This window comes from Oreochromis niloticus, linkage group LG5, assembly GCF_001858045.2.
Source record: "Oreochromis niloticus isolate F11D_XX linkage group LG5, O_niloticus_UMD_NMBU, whole genome shotgun sequence".
Lineage (NCBI taxonomy): Eukaryota > Metazoa > Chordata > Actinopteri > Cichliformes > Cichlidae > Oreochromis > Oreochromis niloticus.
Window position 1 is genome coordinate 19,239,762 of NC_031970.2, and position 20,988 is coordinate 19,260,749.

Below are 20,988 nucleotides of genomic sequence, written 5' to 3' on the forward strand. Positions count from 1 at the left end.
TGATGTGAAACTGTTATTGAGATGACTTCTCCTTGCATATTTCCACACTGATGCATTGTCTTCTCTGCTAGGTGACAATCTATCGTGCAATTTTGACGTTCTATGCAAATTTTGACATCAAAGCAGCTTCACTTTATTATCACGTGGTGTCATATGCAATTTAATATACTTAAAGTCCTGGATAATATTTTCTACTTTTTTCTGATATTAATATTGTTATTTCAGTCATATCGATGTGCCTCATTCCTTTTTATGTTATTTTCCCACACTTCTCTACTTTTCTTGATTTGCTCTTGCCTCCATGTTCATCTGCCCAGATCTTTCGCCTCCATCTTCAGTTCTTTTTTATCTCTGTGTGCCATGCTGAAGGCTGTGCAGTGTTGATACGGTACTGAGAAGCCACAGCACTGAGGGAGAAAGAAAGAATGCCCAGATGGTGAACCAATGAGGGGTGAGCTAACCTTCTAATGATATGAAACAAAATGTAGCATTTCTTACCCCAGCTGGCTGATTGGCCTGCAGGCTGTGGCACCTCTGATGTGCAAAAAGCCTCCTGTTGGCCTGCAGCTCTGACACGCGGGGGGAATTCAAAATGCCACAATGATGAGAGCTGCTGGTGCTGTGCTTGTGGCCCTGGCCCCACCTGATGGTGAGCTTGTGTGCACTGGAGCTTGTAATTACAGAAGGAGGTGGTGGTAATAAAGAGCAGAGTACAGGCAGACACACGGGCAGACAGCTGGCCTCCTGTCAGTTTCGCTGCTGAGACGCTGGGGACAAAAGCAATGCTCTGAAACTGTACAGTCGATTATTTCTCATGCGGGACAGACAAAATGGCGATGCAGATGATGACTGCGATAATGATGACAGATGCATTTTTTAATTCAGGCATATTTACAGGGCCATTCAGAAATATGCCACGGGTCAATTTCTGTACTTCTGCGATGCTTTGATGGCTGGCTTGGTGAAGCCCTTTTTTCCACAGCATCCTTCTCGGAGTAGTAACATCCCTCTATAGTTGTTATAAAAATGCACCTGAAGCCATACATTTCCTAACTTGTTAAAAAAAAGAAATTTCTTCATCTGGAATGACTACATGCAGATTAATATAACAATATGAGATGTACAGCCACACAAATGACAGCTCATTAACATTAAATGCAAAAACGTTGATTTTCAGCAAGCATTAATGTTACTGTGCTCAGGATTTTAGTCATATATGTTAGAACGGTAAAGATTTTAGGTTGTTATCAGTAATGTTAATGTTGCTGTTGCTCCTATAAACTAATGTAATGCACAGATTAGTATACTAAGGCCACATCAACACATTTTAGTCCTAACTTTAAATATAAACCTCATGATGGTGTTAGAAGAAAAGTCAAGAGTTCATCATAATTCTCTAAATTCATCCTCTGCAGACCATCATTGTGGATCAGCCTACCAGCATTTATATACAGTGCAGCGGGTGTGGTTAAAATTAAATTACATCCTACAGCAGAGCTTTATCTTTAGGCAAACTCAAGTGGATACAGTAAAAATATTGCTATTTATATATTATTATGCTAAACATATTTTTATCTTCATAAATACAGCCACATGATTTTATTCCACTGGCAGAATAGGTCTTTAAAAGCTCTGTGCTTCTTGCATTAATTGTAAGTGCACTTTCCCCCAAAAAAGTTTCAGTGCTTTTAGGAACTCAAATACCCGGCTAAGCTAACACTTAAAAAACAAACACTATTGTTTGTTGGCTCTGTACTCGAGAGCTTATGGAAAGCAAATGCAAACTGCAGTTTTCTATGTGTCTTAATCCTAAAAAGCCTCGGCTCTTTCTGGGTGCTGCAGAGGGAGGGACTTTTGTCAGGACCAGTTATGTGTAACACACAGCAACCCCATAGAATGGGTTTTGGCTCTTCATTGGTAAGACAGTCAGGTAGGATTCTGCTTGGCCTCTCCAGAAGAGCCTGGGTGCAATGGTTTCCGCTTGCACTGAAAAGATGGTGACAAAGTGATGTGTCTGTTGCCGGGTGATTCACAAAAGGAATCCAGGGTGCATTTCTACAAAAGGGAGGGTGGAAACACAGCGACAAAGTAAAACAAATATTGGCTTCCCTCCCTGTCTCTCTCTCTCTCTCTCTCTTCTCATCGCCAGGGTGTAACATAGAAGTCGATGTGGGAGCTTATGTGGAAAATAGAAAACCTATTTTTTGCAGCAAAGTCAATTTATGCTCCAGTGAGGCAACATCTTTAAGAGCAGCACAGGTGACCAAAATGCACAGGTGAAGAGTAAAAATTCTCACTTAAACTAAATGGTTTTCCACTAATGGTAAATTGACTTTTCTGCTTTAATTGAGCACTCAAATTCACACATACATTCACACGTAGGCTTTTTAAAAATTTTAAAGCACCTTTTGCCAGCTGTCAAACACAGATGGATTTGCCCAACATTTTGCTCAAGGACAAGGACTAGCATCAAACTATGCACCTTTCGATTATTAAACAATCTTCTCTACCTTCTGAGTTGCAGGCAGAAAGATGGATGATATTGAAGTAGATAGGTGGTAATTTTACACACGTACGTATATCTCTCAAACCCAGGAGGCTATAGAAGCATGGCCTAAACTGATTATTCTTACAGACCTTTCATGGTCCAACTGTCAGTCAAATAGGTGTTTTGCTATTGATGTGTGGAGATGGAGAGGAGTGATGCGTTTTCTGTAAATGGGGCGTTAAATTGTTTCAACCCGTGTCATGGTTTATTACAACACTGGTGATACATGTTGAGAAAGGTAAGAAAGGTCCAGGTGATGAATATACAACATGTCATTCTGTGCGCATGAGGTAAAAGGTCAATTAAGAAAGAAACATCTGTGTTGCATGTCTGATGCAAAAAGGCACGCTAAACACAGTGTAGCATTATGTGCAAACATGAGAAAGATTACTCAGCAAAGCACCAGTGAAAGGGAATGCTCTCCTTAAAGGTGTAGATACAAGGCTACACCTTCTGGTGTTATATTAATAAAATTGAATTGAATTGAAAACCTTTCACAAGTAAAGCCAACACGCTGTTTGATTTCTCATTTCCGTACAGGACTGGGATGTCATCTATTTGATTTTTTTTTTTTTTTTTTTTTTGTCCTTTTGCAAATTTAGTGATTTTTCCTTATTTGAAAATCCACATGCCTTATATTTAATATATTTTATATACATATTTAACTTATATTTATAGATTGTTACATACTGGAAATGAACAGCTTCACCCACTTCCAGGTGGTGGAGGTGACCCTGTGTCTGTGGCTTTCTTAAGGTTCATGAAGAATGAAGGTACATATTTGAGGGGAAAAAATAATAGGAAAATTTTATAACAACCAATCATATGCATCTGTTGTAACCCTGAATAACTTATAACTTTAGTTAAGAACAAGACTTCTACCAAGCCAGTATATTTAATGACAGGGACAGAGCTGCCCCTACAGGCAACTCTGTAGACAAAATATTTTAAAATAAGATTACCGAAAACTGGCAAAGTCACCCTAATAAAGTAAGTTAGTCAAACTAATTAATAACGTATAGAGTGACATTTTACCTCATACATTTGTCCATTACACATTCAGTATTCACAAAGTCAGCACTCAGAGAAAAAAGAGAAAAGAACACTCAGTTGTCATTCAGCATATTTATCCACCAGTAGAGGATCAGTAAGGATGGACTAGGTTATATGAGGCTAACTGGGGAGTGACCAATATCAGGAAACATAAAAGATCCACCTGTGATAACTTTAAGGAGAAAAACATTAGAAAGTTAGAGTGCATAAAATCTTACTACTAGATATTGAAAGATTAAAGTGCATAATCATAGCTATGGTGCTGTAGGAAAGAAAATCAACTCTGGCCACCTTTCATAGTGATGATAGCGTGATCATAGAGTAATGGCTACCCACTGTCAGTATGTGTCTACATCTATTTACTGTGGAGGAGGCTGTAAAACCTTATGAAAGGAGTCCGCTAGGAGTCACTGAGTCAGTAAAGATCAGAGCTACCGGTGGAAAGGTGTACTTTTGTCCAGTGGCAGCAATACTGAGGTAATTTGCTCAGGACATCCTGAACTTTCTGTTTTTGCTGCTTTTAGCTTTTAGCTACTGTTACTGTTAGCTGCTGCTAGCCAGTATTAGTGAAACTTTGATCAAAGTGGAGCTAACTTTGCTAGATGAACAATTAGTGAATAACTCTTATAAGATGTGAGAATGTAAGAATTTACCAAACTCTATTTCCTGTTGCCTACATTGTAAATTTTACCTCCACACCTAAACGGGATAGTAAGTATAGTCAGGGGTTAAAGTTAGATTCAGCATGTGGAGGATTCTCAAAATTTGTTATAGTAGGTCAACTTGAACTTGAATAATTTCTGTTGTGAGCTTCAGTAGATTATCTTTGTGTACAGGTTATGATCAGCTGAGCTGTTTGATGCTGCTCTGAGGTTCACAGCTCTTTGTGGATTCACATAATTAAACTTAACTATATGTAAGATGTCGTAATGAATTTCAGTCCCCTACACTGACACTATACTGTATACCACGGCTGGGGAACTCCAGGCCTCAAAGGCCGGTGTCCTGCAGGTTTTAGATGTGCCCTTGATCCAGCACAGCTGATTTAAATGGCTAAATTACCTCCTCAACATATCTTGAAGTTCTCCAGAGGCCTGGTAATGAACTAATCATTTGATTCAGGTGTGCTGACCCAGGGTGATATCGTAAACCTGCAGGACACCGGCCCTGGAGGCCTGGAGTTCCCCCAGCCCTGCTGTATACTGTCTTTATAATAGACAGCATGAAGTTGGTATGAAGGTAGAATTCAGTTAGTGATTCTAAGCATCATCAACTTAAATTCAGATTCATCTCTGCTATACCTAACATAACCTAACTCTGACTGTTGGACTGGTATAACCTGTAAATGTAACCTCACTTCTTTCTCTCCAGCCCTGTCTTTCTCATTTTTCTCCATCTCTGGGTGAAGTTAGAACTCATTCTCTCGTTTCCCTGGGAAATACAACAAGTGCACCTTTAGCTAGCTAGCAGATACACTGTGTGACAAACTGCACGCAAACAGTTTTTGCGTTTGCTGATATTGGTTGACAGAAACTAAACGAACAAAAATTGCATTTGAAATGACCTACCACTTTAAAAAAATGACTCCTTTCTAAGTTTATGACAATGCACCACTGTATTGGAAGACATAATTAGACACTAATTGGATGTATATTTATGAGCAAATTTTTTTCCTATTAAAAAACCTCAAAATAAAAATAATTAACTGCACCTTTAACTTGTAGATTGCTGCATACTTTCAAAAAGTTGTTGTTGATTTTTTCTTTTCTTTTTTGTTGCTTTGCCTTAAAATTATATGACATATAACTGCAAACCTATATTTGAAACAATGTATTAATATATTTATATCTAAACACCATCATGATTTTGACACAGACCTGGCAACGGTGCTTGAGCTAAAGTTCAGAGTTATACACAGCCACTGGGGCAGGGATTATCACAGATTCTAAATACAAGTGATTGCTGATAAAGTCAGCAATCACAGTCTTTGGACAGACTGTGGGTGGTGGATTCTCTGGCATGGTAACATGTTGCAGTGCCAATTTACAATTGCTTGTGTGGTACAGAGCCACATCTTTATCCTAATGAGTGCTATTAAACATCTGCATATTTAACAGATTAAACATCTGCTCTCTTATTCATTCTGTCTTCTCTGGTTAATGTGTGCTTTAATATGCAGACAGGTGACATCCCAAACCCTGGGACCCCTACAGAGTTGGACTCTGGTGGCTCTGGGAATATTTTGCTGGCTTGGTTTAGGTTCTTTTAGAGGGAATCATAACTGCAAATCAATGCAAAGTTGTTCAGACTGATTAACTTTACCCTATAATGAAACATCTCTGTCCTAACTATTCTGCCAGGATTACAATGTCTCCACCCATGTCTCCTCTCCTCCACTAGAGAACCAGAGACTTTTAGAATCAAAGGCAACTGGCATTGGAGCGGTTTACAAAGGGGACAATACTGCAGAGAAAAATAGGCCTTGTGTTGCGAAATCAAAGAAATGAATAAAAATAACAAAAAAGCATACAGTGCTCCAATATTAAAGTTATTAAGTTACAAATGAAAAGAACCTAGCTTCCTACTACAATCAAAATACACATAGCTGTGTCCCTTTTCTTTGTTCATCTAATAGTAAAAATGACTAAAGTTAAGCCTGGCCTAGTCTTCAGGGAATCAAACAGTGCTGCAGAGCATACAGGCACTGAGAAACCATTGGCTAGCAGACACAAAAAACACAAGGATAAAAGCAAATGTTACAAAATACACAGGACCATGAAAGACACATTACCCTCACAGACACTCTGAGTTAAAGATTAGCTGCAATTTTAAACCAGGTGCAGAGATTATTGCTGAAGCCTGATTGAACTGGGGAACTGATCCAAACTGAGCCTTGGGGAAAGACACAGTGAGAAAGAAGCAGGAGGAAGGCAGCATGTAGAGGGAGTGCTGGCACAAATTCTAGAAAAAGAAAGTGAAATATGTGACATGTGTAGGAAGGAGAAAAAAAACACCCCGCTCTTTGGGTGTTGGGTCTTGTAGTTTCTTTTTCTTATTTGTTTTACAGCTTACATTTTCACTGTGTCACCTCTGCTTCCCCTTTGTTACCTCCCTCAGAGTTTTTTTTTGTGTCTTTTGTTTTTAAATCATAGTTACTTCCTGTTAGTGACTTTCCATGTATGCGTACATACACACTATTTCAAAAATGTTACACATCAGAGCTCAGTGGGATGGAAATGAAAATGATCAACCTACAAAGGGCCAAGGATGCATCATCCTGTGCAACCTCTCTAGAGTCCAGGTATCACCTCATGCTACCAGTGTATGTATACCAGTACTGACACTAACCCTAACATTGTACTATTGTACTATGTATGACTGTGCAATAACAATAAAGAGTTATCTTATCTTATCTTATCTTAACCAAATCCAAAACTAGTGAAAAAACAATCAGAGAAGATGAGGTGGTGGAAAAAGGGCCACTGACATCAACTTATAAAACCCTTCCTGTTTTGTGGGTTGTTTCATCGTTGCCCCTCTAGTGCACCTGTTCAAACCCCTTTGCTAGTTAACTGACCAAATTAATATCCCGGAAGTTAAAAGTATGTATAAACTGGGATTTTTATCTTAATATTATTTTTTCCTGTGTTGTTTCCCTGTTAAGTTGCTTACATATTCATAGCCCAACCATTCCCTTTGATGGTTGTCATTTCATTTCCAGTATCCTTTATTCCTGAGTTTTTTCTTCTTTCTTTGTAAATTCTTGCCTGCAAACTGAAGCAACTTTTTTTGTTTTTTTGTTCTATAGTTTTCATTTTAACTCACTGTGGTTTGCCTTACCCGATGGCCTGCTTGGCCCAGTTCCAATCCATCAACTCCATCTTCTCACTCCATGACATATGTGTAACCTGTGTTGTGTCACAGTCATGGCTGTGTGGAGTCTATTAATTAGGATGTAAGGTGGTACACTGGCAGGGTTTGGGGAACCCTCTCCTTTCTGACAAAAATACAAAATTCCAGTCAGTAAAACCTTCTGCCAGTATGATCACGAATGTGTATTGTGTTTTGGTTGCATTCAGTCATTCATAGTATAGACCTTTGCACCAATCCTTCATTTTTCACTTTCTTTCTAGTTCTTTATCATTGCAGTATTATAACAACAGTATAACATAATAATAAACAACACTTATAAAGTACTTTTCAAAAAAGGTACAGAGTACGCTACTGGAAAAAATACATCTAAAATACATTGTGATTTGGTTAATAAAAGGAGAAACCTACAGATTAGATTTTAAAAAAAAAAACCCCTCTCCGCTTGCAAATCATAGGAATTAAAAAAAATAACCTTGAAAATACACCCCACTGTCCAGATTGTATTACAGAGACGGCTCCAAAGAGAACTCATATTTGTAGGGTTTTTTTTCATTAGTATTGCACCTCTAAAGAGTATGGTTAGAAACCCTGACCTATAACGGCTATAGGGGGTTGGGATTAATAGAGGCAGTCCTTTGCACAACATTTCTAAGGTAGATTTTAGCCTTATTAGTGTTGCACAGTCTGACTGCCAGTGGCACTGTTTACACACACCTGACTGCCATTGACTCCTGCATTGATTCTTTTCTGTAAAGCCCACCATTGTCATTGTCATCCTCCTCCTCTGGATAGTTTTGTGTGGAATAAAAAAAACTAATTTTGTTTGCAACGTTCTACATCACTCAAGCAACAGAAATGTGCATTGTGGGAGGTACAAGCTTGCTGGACTCAGTAGTCAGTAGTTTGAATAATGTTCAACTCAGCTAGCTTGTATTTTGTGTATTTGTAATGGAGATGCTTAAGAAATGAAATCACAGGCTGACATGCAGATGGTTTTAAATATGCACTAAGAGCAAAGCACCAGTTGTAGTCTATCGCATACTTATTCACAGATAAAATTCTATTGCATACATCTTTGTGATACCAATTTACACTGCCATTCAATAGAATAGTACTCTTACTGATGGTTTCAGCTGTGTTCCCCAGACTGGCTTTATGCGTTGCTGCAAAAGTAATTGAGGCAGGCAGAATATGATCAAGGAGTCTGGACTGATATGTACACTTAATGGCTTTCAGAGAATCTGCATCTGCTGCCACCTGAACCCTCAGCACACACATGTTAACAAAATGCTTGTGGTAGTCACTCCACTTTTTGTCATCTTCTGTCTTGTGCAGGATGCAGGAACTGTAAACTAGCTAATTCAGTGAAAAACACAGATTTGATTGGATGAGAACATAATGCATGATGATTACACAAACTGTCATGTAGTTTGAGATAATCACTGAATGGCAGCAATCAACCAAGAGGTAAAAATTTGATTGGTTTATGGTCTAACAGTCAAAAATACTTGAGAAGAAACGGAGGCTAAATGAGTTTGAGTCATACAAGAGTTAAAATGCAAAACCTGCCGTCATAAATGAAATATGCACTGAGGTGTTGCTAGGTAACAGAGGAGTGGGCTGTTTGCTTGATTGGTCACATCAGTCTGGACCATTCTGAGGGCAGGGGTCTTATGCAAGGGTCACTAAAGATGCAAAGTGGGGATAAAACTGTGGCCATGGCTTTCACACACACACACACACACACACACACACACACACACACACACACACACACACACACAAATGTAATATAAATACTTACTTTTCTAGTTCTATCACTATTATTTTGCATACTTTCAGTGGAGTAACACATGACCTGGATCTAGGTGTTACTTCGAAATAAAACTGCAGACAGACAATGCTCAGGAAAACGTTTATTGAAGCAGTAAGGGGTTTTGATGAGGTTGGCTGATGTGGCTCTTCTAACTGCTGCTTGGCTCTGTGACGTAAAGTGTCATACTGTATAAGGCTGCAGTCAGAAACATCCGGATTGGCTAAAAAAAGCTGACATCACAGAGAAACAGAGAGTAATACAGTGAGGGACAAAGAGCAAGTTGATGTTTGGACTGAAGGCAAAATCTTTTCTGTGCAGAGTAGCGAGCCTAGCAGTCACTGTGCAGGATTTCTGATGTGAAGGAGAGAACTGAAACAGAGGCCAGAGGGTGAGGTTACAGCCAGACTTTGTAGCTGCTTTTCTCTTCCAGCCCCTGTGGGCTGCTGTTAAAGCCTCATTAGGTTTTATAGAATCCCTGTTATGGCACATCAGATGAGGTTCTTGGGGGTTAATTTAAATTTGGTTTGCTCCATCTGATATTTTATAGTGTTTTGCAAAGGCTGTAGGCTGTCATGATTGTCTGACCAGTAGCATTATGTACAATTTAGACAGTCCTAACAGTCATTCAAGCACATCAATAACTGATACAGTAAAATTTCGTTTGAAGACATTATTGAGAGAAAATAGTGTTTATGCACTTACTGTGTAATAAACACAACATAATGATAGCTTCAGGTATTTTGTAGAAGCAGAGTGTGAAAAATTGAATATATCATATGATAGAACAGCTTGTAGAAATGCTTTTAGCAGCAATAACTTGCAATGCTTAAACTCCTCCACTTGGGACAGTAACTCATCCTTGACCTGGAGTGATCACTTCACCCTTTTCGGGCCGAGGACCATGGAGGTGCTGATTCTCATTCCTGCTGCTTCACACTTGCTGCAAACCGCTCTAGTGTGAGCTGGATGCCACCACCTGTTGAAGCCAACAGAACCACATCATCTGTAAAAAGCGGAGACGAGATTCTGAGACCGTCTGTGGTGGAGGTGTGGTATCTGGCCTGTCGCAGAGGAGGGGTGGCGCAGTGAGCTCACAGGGGCAGGGAGCAGCAGGTGTGCTGAACTGTCTTAATGAGGGAAACCTTTCTTATGTCTTGCAGTGAGAGGGAGCAGGGTTGTTGACAGGGTGACAGCGGATGAGGAGTCCCTGCGTCCTGGCTTGCCGAAACCGCAAAAAATAGCTGCACCTCAAATAAACAAAAAGCATTGCAAACGTTTTAAGTGTTATTCATTGGGTCCTGTGCTACACCGTCCAAGTGGAAGCCACAGCCAGATTCTGTTTGCTCTGTCGGTATCTATCAGCTGCCTCTGAAGTCCCACAGTCAAAGCAAACCAGTTAGGAGTTTTTCTTCAGCCTGGTGGCCCCCCTTACCTCCGGTGTTAACTATCTGGTTCAGGGGTTACCACCATGACAGGTACCAACCACCTTGCGGCCACAACTAAGTGCGGCAGCTTCAGCAATGGAGGTGCTGAACATGGTCCATTCAAACTCAATGTCCCCAATCTCCTTCGAGATGCTGTCGAAGCTCTACTGTATATGGGAGTTCTGGCAGGCGTTCCAGTGCACCCTCACTATACGTTTAGGCATGCTAGGTCTGCATCCTCCCTTGCCACCTGATCCACCTCACCACCAGGTGGTGATCAGTTGAAATACCTGTAAGTAATTGTTTTCTGTATTATTTCAGTCTCATTGTTGTGGACAAATTTTAGTGCACCCTTCTTTACAGTGTTGCTTTAGTTTATTGTGGTTTGTGGTCATTAGTTTATGCACAACTCCCTCAGGGGTTCTACGCAGCATCTCAGTCAGGTTGAAGTCTGTACTTTGAGAAGGACATTGCAACACCTTATTTATTTATTTATTTATTTTAGTCATTCTGTTGTAGACTTGCCGCTGTGCTTAGGATAACTCTAATCACACTAATCAGGATCACAAAAATTTTGGCAGAGCTCTAACTATAAGGAATTCTGCAAAGTGTTCAGAATCGGAACACCTTGCAGAATCTCAGAAGCTGCAAAACAAATCTAACCCCTGACCCCTCCACCCTTTTCTTTACTTTTGGTATGCCAAGCATGACTCATACCCTTTCTCAGACTGGTCGAGATCAACTGCGAAATGTTTTCTTTTATAGAGATGGTCACACTTGCTGATGATCAGTTAATCAAGTGCATTTGATTAGGAACACCTGGTTACTACTTACCCTCTTAATTCCTTCTTTTTACTCCTTCGTTAGCCCATTGAGTTTACCGCTGAGATGTCTGCTCGGGGTTAGTTCAGCATAATTGGCTATTTAATGATCCGATCACACACCTTGTACACTCACTTACTCCTCCAGGGAGGCCTGAGTTTTCTTAGACTTTTCTTAGACTTTAAACATGGTAAAAGCCTTACATGCATGTTAAGGTCATGTTGAGTTTAAACATTTTTGTTGTTGTTTTGATGTTATGCACACATTGCTGCCTGCTGAATATATTCATGTATTGGCCACATAACTATCTCAATCACTACCTTAGGGTTCAGCTGTGTGGTTGTTGTTCTTCACTTCATCATAGTTACTCCAACTAAGAATATGCTTAGCTCTACTGTCTAGAATAATGTGATCGCTTTTCAAGCAGTGTGCTGGACATGGAGCTAAACAGTAGCATGATTGTGTCCCAGGAGACTGCACTGCACTACTCCTCTACTCTGCTTAAAGACTCGGTCCTACCTCTTCAGTGATCTCTACTACAGTAACGGAACAGGAAATATTTAATGAATACTGTGTCACTATAACTAACAGTAAGTCCTGGCACAATCAGCGGAGACTAATTTCTACTTCTTCTATATGCAAATGCTGTCTTTCAGTAACATCCAGGTCCTAAGATATGACCAAACACACAAACCAAAGAAATATTATTATTATATTTGTAATCATTTTACTCTCATAGATGGAGAAAAATGAAAGAAAGAGGACATTAGAGAAAGATTAGAGAATATCAGTGAATGACAAACTTTAAACTTAAAATTTACATGTGATGTTATAATTCTTGTTAGATTTTTTTTTAATCAGACAGTGAATCTGTGCCCTATGTGTTGCTGAAGTTAAATAGTTATTTGATGTTGTGGAATTTCTCAAAAAACTATTTAAAAAACAACTTACTGGTGTGCAAAGGTTGCAGAGGAGTACATGAACAGAGCAAAGTAAGTGCAAGTTAACATTAAGCCCAGCTTAAACTGCAGTATTGTTGTACAGTTTACTGATGCTAGATTTCTATAGAGCAAAGTTATGTATTCATGATTAGTACAAGTGAAAGAAATTATTACACAGCTTTTATGACCCACTTCTTGAATCTCAGTTCAACACCTGAATACTCCAAGCCTCCAGGTAATGTTGCAAACGTCTGTGGACAAGTCACAGCTTGTCAGTAACATACACTACGTTGGCCCAACCACAAAATGATCAGTGCTTTTTACTCCTCTTTTCAAGATATTTTATCCACAGATGTAATGATACATCAATAAAATCAGTCATCAACCCACAGCCTTAAACATGCTCAAACATGGTGTGCTTTTTTTTTAAATGGACAAACTGCAATAAGAACAAATGTCCAGAAAAAAAAATCACATTAGGTCATTCCTCCCCATCACACCCTTTCAGTTCCCCAGGAAAGCTCTGTGAGGAGGTTAGGCTATTTGTACTGATGTTTCACAGTTAGTGGAAACAATAGGTCAGAGCTATTTCCTGACCAGAAGACATGGAAAAACCACCCTCTTCTTAACTTTAAAGAACCTTCAACATACTGTCAGCAAATCTGCTTCTAACCCATTCAACTCCAAAGATATAGAAAAAAGCCTAGCGACCTTCCAGGAGAATTTTTTCCAGAGCATATGTTTTGGGTAAAGGTATGTTCAGCCAGTACATGTAAACCTCCAGCACAAGTCTGAGCTCCTGCTTAATGTCTCTAAAGCAGGTTTGGCAAAGCCTGGAAAGGCCCTCACCAGTGATAGTAGCATTTATGAATATAACTAATACAGAAGAAACCTGGTTATAATCAAATTGTGTGCACTGCTAATTATCATGTATTCACCAAAGTAATGTTTCTTGAACTTTGACCAAATTATTTTAGGTTTTAACTTCTATTTAAAATAAATAGTGGATGTCAACTTGTCTTAGAATGGAAACAACATCTTAAAACCACCAAGGCACCCAAGTTAAAGGCATGGATTATAACATTCAGTACATGTTCTTAGGTCTAATAAATGGTAAATGTAATTCATAATATTTTAAAGAGATGTAAATTTGATGTTAATACAAACATTGTATAAAGATGCAAAAAACACAACTAAAAAACAATCAGTCTATTAATTACCTGCAACTTGTTATCTCTCACATTTGATGAGATATTTTATCTTATCTTGTTAAAACATATCAGTACCTGAACAAATGACGCTGCAATGCTCAGAGAAGATGGGATTTTTTTGGTTGATAAACTGCAAAGAATTAATAGGAACGAGATTTGCAGAATCCGAGAAAAATCTGCTGTCTCATGTTGCTTTGAAGTATAAAGTGCTATTGATAAGACTTTCAATATACTTCCTGACTGACTGTGTGTGCGTGTGTGTCGTTATATAATACACAAATGTTTGTGAGGGATTATACAGTATATGTGAACGCAATGATAGGAAATGAAGGAGAGCAGGTGTCAGCAATCTCTCCATGCTCCCCCTCTTATCCCCTATTCACCCAGGCCGTTTCTATGGCAACGAATGAATGGATTGCCACATGGATGATTGGTGCCAATCCACCAGTCATTGGCCTCATAATGGACACCCACTCAGGAAAATAATACTAAATTAACACAGAGCGAAGCCTATGAAATACATCACGGAGGGATTGAAACTCTTGTTTTAGGTTTCATCATTTTATAAACTTAAATTTGTTCAACTTTATAACTCTAGACATATTTTAGACAGTAGTTAATAGTTTACAATCTGTTATTTTAAATATGAAGATACACTGCTCTGAAAGTGAAAATCTTAATTATTGATAGCAATGCTATAGACACTTTTGTTTGTTTGTTTGTTTGTTTTTTACCATATATAGGCTTACAAATGGATTCAAATGAAAGATTCTGCTTCTGAATATCTTTAAGCACCAGAGATAGGTGAACAGCTGTGTCAGGCTGACTTTCCTATTAGCCCTGGTTAAACACATGATACTTCCCTATACTATATATATAAAACAACATTATAGTTGCCTCAGCAATGGAGATGCACAGCATGGTCTATTTGGGCTGAGTGTCCCCAGCATCTCAGTATCTTGGAGATACCTGTATCATCAGATCTCAACACATTGCTGTGCACAAGTCATCTTCATTTACTTCTAGCGCTTTTAATAAAAAGCAATTCTGACTATACAGAAGATTTCGGGATCTAAGTACTATAATGCATCACCAAACAGTGATTCTGGCCAAACCAGTGTGGATTTTATTTTTTTTAGTTTGATTTAAAATATAAAAGTTTTGTTTAAAAATGGCTCAGAGATTTTGACAGTGTGACGACTTTAAACCACTAAAATATTAAAGGATGTGTTTTGCATAAAACATAACAGAATAACTAAAATGGCCTTTTGTTAAAGTAACAATTATAGTTTGTTGCGCTGTCACTAAAGACAGGATCTTTTGCCCTACACTGATATGCATGTGATGACAGATTGCTCAGATTGCCTGCTTAGTATTTAGGACAGGGAATTGTAGTGGTCCACACAGCTTTTTGCAGTACAAAATGACTGTTCTTAGTGTGACAGCTGGAATCTGTCAACTTGTGAGACAATTAGACAGTGTAGACTGAAGACAGATCCATGACTGATGACTGTGTAAGGATGTCTATTAAAACAGAACATGCAATCATCAGCATCTATCAGCAGCTAAACCACCCTAAAATCTAAAGAAAGTAATCAAGAAAGAAAGGACAGCATTGACCAAAAACAATATATATAGAGATATATACCTGTTGCAGATGAGGAATTTGCATCAGAGGCCATTTGCCATGTTTAGACATCTACACAGCTATTGATCCTGGCAATTAGAGCTTGTGTGTGTCTTTTGTAACGACTGCGGAGTTGTGTTTGAGTGCAGACCAGGGTTCTGTCAGCGAGTTGCAACAAGAAAAAAACTTTGCTGGAAAAAAGGAAGATAACGAATCGTTTTAACAGGGAAAATTTCATGATTACAAAGTAATGTTTATGACTAATATATAGTGATATCAGACTTAAAATATTTTTAAAAAATGCATCTAATATTACAAGTTGTAGAAAATTGGGGTTGTATATGCTGATTTACCTTTCTATTATCTGCAAATGTAATGATAACATTTGTATGTAAACATATGAAACATATGTATAAAAACATATGAAGTTTTATCTGAAAGTGAAAATGATAAATCTGGACTATTATTATATTTACCAACAAATTTATACATATATTTATGTTTATGAGTATATATTCACTGCATTAACATTACATCTAAGGGGACAAGGATGACACACGTATTTGGTATCACATATTTCCAAGTTCCCTTGTGGCTATACTAACAAATGTGTAAAGTTTTATTGTAAGAGTTTGGTTTCTTTACATTCTGTAGTAAAGGGAAAAAATAATTTAATCTAGTTTTTTTCCCCAATAAATAAAATGAAATAACTACATTAGAAAAAGTGAATGATGAAACGGAGGCTATCACTGGGATGTTAGGTAGGTTTTAATCTTATCAGATGCCTGATGGCTATTGTATGTGGTGATAGAAATCACACACAGATAAAAGATAATTGGCATGACGCTTGTTTCTTTGAACTTCATCTTTCTGCCCTATTTTATAATTCAGTGTTTAAGATATCGATACATTAAACCATTTTATGCCCTGCCAAACTGGGGCAGTCACTACACATTCTTATGCAGCATGCTATTGATTTTACAGAAAAACTTAAATTACAAACTAATACATTTTTTAAAAAGTCAAAGAATCTTCATGATGGATGAGCTTTCATAAGCTTAGCACTAATGTTTAATGAATACTATGATCAATTTCACTAACTGTTAGGCTTTAAATTACCAAATGTAAGAGCTTAAAACAAATAAAGAAGCAATAATACCCATATCATCTAGAATTGGGATAAAAAACAAAGCTCTTCTAGGATGACAGACTCATCGTAGTCCTACAGCAAACAGATGTTGCTCTATGCCTCTTTCTTACCATCAGTTCTAAAAGACAACAACAAGACCTCCCTCAATGCCTGTGTAATCTGCTTCCTTTTGCCATAGTATCTTTTGACTGTCTTCAAGAAAAGGCAGGCATTTCTTCGTATCAAAGCTTCTAAATAGACATGTAGTTTGAGGAGCAGATGTGTTATGACATCGCTCTCAGGATGGTTGTCTGTTTGGCTAGCTTGTGACGTAGAGTGACAGTGACAAGTGAAAAGGTTCCAGCGGGTGTTTTTGTGGATGAGCCACCCGTTGAAGCAGAACACAAAGGGGGACCGATCTAACCTTGCCTGAAGAATCTACAGGCTTTTGAATGGGTGCAGTTAGATAAAGTGTAATATATTGTGACATATTATAACACAACTCCTTGAATTAACAGAAAGTTGAAACAAAGAAAGTTAACAAAAATAACAACCATGATTTGAAGAAGTCCAAAAAGTCGAAATAATGGGAAGAGCCAGAAGATAAACCTGGGAAGCCTGAGGGAGGAAACAACAGGAGACAACTTCACCAGGACAAAAGATGAAACTATACAAACACAAAGGACTGATTAGGGATTAGGCACACGAGAGGACTAAGACAGATGCATGTAAACAACACGGGTGATGACCATTAGACAGCCAACCAAGATGCAAAATCCAAAACAAAACATACTATCAAAATAAAACAGGAAATGAACAAACTACTAATAATAAGGCAAGAAGACCTTGAAAAATGCATCAGCTAATTCAGCTAATTGCACTATGAGGCGAGTTCACCATTCCTGGCGTATCCCTATCAGCAAATAAGCTAAGCTGTTGCATGAAGGTGGTTATCAACTGCATAAGGAGGTCAAGCAGTCAAGCTACAAGCACGTTAATGTGAAAGGGGGGGTGGTTGCAGCATCTGACCAATCACAAACATGGATAAATCTACTGCCAGCAGAGAAAGTGATCTTACACAAAAATATAAAACAATAATTAAAAACATACAGAGGTCAAGCAACACAGCTGCTGCAACAGGAGATAGGAGATCACAAAAATAAAATTCAATGTTATTTATTAGAATAACAGAGGGATTAAAAGAAATTCAACCAGCACAAAAATATGAAAAACAATAAACACAGTAACATTGAAACTCAAACAGAGAAGTAGAAACTAATGCTTAAAATTAATAAAACAATCACGAAATCAAAGAAGAATTTAAAAAACAGCAGAAAAACTAAACAGAAATTAATGCTGAGAGATAAACAAGAATCAAAAATCTTCTGAGTCCAAGAGTCACTTAGAAGATTTTTTAAAAATGAATGGCCAGAATCAAAGCAAAGAGTCAAAGTCAAAGATTATTCGTACTTTGTATTTAAAACTCAAACTTTTGAAATGATTGCACTGATGGAACTCGTGGTCTCCTTTATTACATGTTCCCTGCCTTTAAAAAGCCCCAGTCTTTCAAACTATATTAACCCGGCTTGTGACTCAAGGTCACCATCCAAAACACCACTGAGATGATAACTGTTTGACATTGTGCAGTAAGGACAATTACAAGGCTGTCCTTGGCTGGCTCATTTCCCACTCCATCTGCAACTTTTCTGCAAACAAATTAGTAGAACTATAAATGCATCTAGTCACATACATATGAGGTAAAACTCCAAATACTGATGAAATGAAAAAAGGCTGAATTGTAGATTTATTCAAAAAATAACCCAGTCCTTTGCAAAGAAGAGAATGCAGCTGCAGCACACAATTGAAGCTGGCCCACTGGGGCTGGCCAACTAATTCCCCCAGCTTTCATACCCAGTGCTGATTGCTGAGTGGAATCAGTTGCGACCTAGCTCCACAGAAGAAAAGGTGTGGCACCTGCAGGGGAGAGCAACAGCATAAGCTCATTCAACACAGATGAGAGGGCAGTTAATACCTAGAGAAAATGCTGATGGGCTAATACCTGTTGCATGAAAATGAGATTGCATTGCACGTGTTTGAACATAAATACAACACCTTTCTTACTGTCCAAGTGAGAAAATAGATGTGATTGAGGATAACAGTCACCATCCGTCATTTTCTCCTTTAGTGGAGGTTTTTTGCTCAGCGGTGTGTTCTCAAAAATATTTCTGCCCCCTACAATTTCTCTGATTTATCTTACAGTGAAAATGTGAATCTTTGGGGAAACCACTGACTGTATCCAAAGAGAGGTATCTTATACTCAGTCAGTGACCCCTGGGTTTTATAGACAGCTGGATAATTTAAGATAGTCAGAAGAAATTGAAATAAAGGGAGGGTATTTACAGACTAGAATTTAAAAGAAAAAACAGAATGTGAGGTAAATTTAGTAGCTTAAAAGGAATCAGAGATAAAAGAAGCAGTAAAGGAGAAATAGGTTTGCAGTAAAACTGAACAGTGTAGAAATAGAAAAAAGGACACAACTTACAAAGCAGAATTTAAATCGATGCAGGAAGAACGATAAACAAAAGAAAACAGAGAACACAAGGAGGGGGCAAGCCATTTTAAAATTATCAACAGCTAGGCACTGCTGCTGGCTTAACTATTGTATGTCTACATCACTGAAAGTTTATCGTGAACAGTGCTGACAGTTCTGGCTGCCAGGCTCCGACTGACGTACTTTACTCATAGTGTAGGGTGGGGGACTAAAAGAATGAGACAGGAAAAGGAGAAAGGGAGACGAGACTAAAGAAGGTAAAATAATGGAACAAAAAATAATAGAGGAGGTGGGAAAAAAATGAAGGGAGGGTAAAGATGAAAGCAAAAGGGTGAGCACAGCTAAAGGATTGTAAACGTAAAATAAATGAAAGAATGACAGCATGGAGACCTTAAATTAATGCAGATGTTTACATGAAGCTGAATCAGTGGTTTCTGGACTATCACAATGCTTGTAGTAATGATCAGAGGACAACGGCTGGTCCAGATGACGCTGTAGACAGGGATGGAAACGTTTTTGTTGTCATACATTAAACCAGGTGTTGAATCTTCCCATCAGGGATGTCCCCTGAGGATAAATACAGTCTCTTAGGACTATCTAATCAACTCTTTATTAGCTTAATTATCTGCAGCCTGATTTCCATTTCTCTGCAATGCCCTAAAAGTATCTCATTGCATGCGACTGGAATGAGATGCTTCCCTTCGCAAGCACGATTGTCCCCAAATCTGCAACAGACTAATTAACTTTTGGAGGGGTGTGAGTAAATGTACATCGGCTATATAAGTTACAGTGTGAAAGTTGTGCAGCAGAGTGTAAGTTTGCAAAGCTAAAGGTACAGTTCCAACAGACTTCAATATGGTATGTTATGTTCACTGTTAAAAGAGCCTTTAACCAAGTTTACAATCCCAAACATGAACAGGTTAATGTTAATTTAGCCTTGTTTAAATGAGCTTTCACTTTTTAGGGACATCATTCGTTGCTGAATTGTCTGCCACTGCCACCTGCTGTATCATGCCAACAGGCTCTACAGTCCATCACAGAACATGCACATCACAACATATATTTACTGTTTATCAAGCAATGTTCACATTACATTCTTTAGCATCAATGCTGTTTTCTCATTGACTGTCCACTGAAAACACAAGAGGGTTTTTTTTAGCATGTAATTGTGTGAATGGTATGAAAAAAGCTGTGTGCAGATGAGAGCACCTGCAAGAAAGTGTCCCCATTTTCCTGACACTCAACCATATAAATAGCCAAGATGGCACAGATGCTGTGTGGGACAAAGCTTGCTTCAAGCCCACTACACTTGCCATTTTTACCTCTGCCAAGAAGGGCATGTTTTTGTGGCTGTTTGTTTGGGTCTTTGTCTGTCGGCGGGGGAATAAAACAAAAGTGGCAAAGGGAGAACTTATTAAAATTTGGAATGTAAATGGGCTTTGGCATTCTGTGACCGAGCTATACTTCTCCAAAAGAACAATAGACAAACAGAAAAAAGTCAATATTTCAAACTTAAAAACCACAAAATTCAGAATCAGAATACATTTTATTAGCCAAGGAATTAAATGGTGTTTATCTTTCCACTTTTTTAAAGCTTTTTTACTTACAGTACATTTGTTTTCCAGAATGCTTTGATAAATGAAATTAAACATTCATTCATACGCATCACTAAAAAGCAAACCTGGAGCAGGGTCACTGTTAGCATCCATGAAGCTATTCCTTTGCGTGACTGCATCGGGTTTAGCACCCATCTCACTACAATCATTTCATATTGCCTTCAGTTTGAAGTTTGTTTATGTTGACTGAAAGTGAATTGTTGCTCAAAATTGTTAATAATTTCTTGTCTCTTTAACCATAAATGGATTTTATTGTAATTAGAAAATGTAAATCAATGAAAATCAATTTTCATGCGTCACTAAGTTGCATGATGTGCATTGTGACTGGAAATGAATATTGATGAAGAGACATAGTTTGCTAATGGATATTGAAAAAA

At 38.2% G+C, this 20,988-nt stretch overlaps 1 long non-coding RNA gene across 1 annotated transcript in view; it reads left to right on the forward strand.

Annotated features, from left to right (window-relative positions):
• Positions 1-20,988, forward strand: part of LOC109202267 (uncharacterized) — a 712,495-nt gene that overhangs the window by 210,229 nt on the left and 481,278 nt on the right. The gene's annotated exons all lie outside the window — the stretch shown is intronic.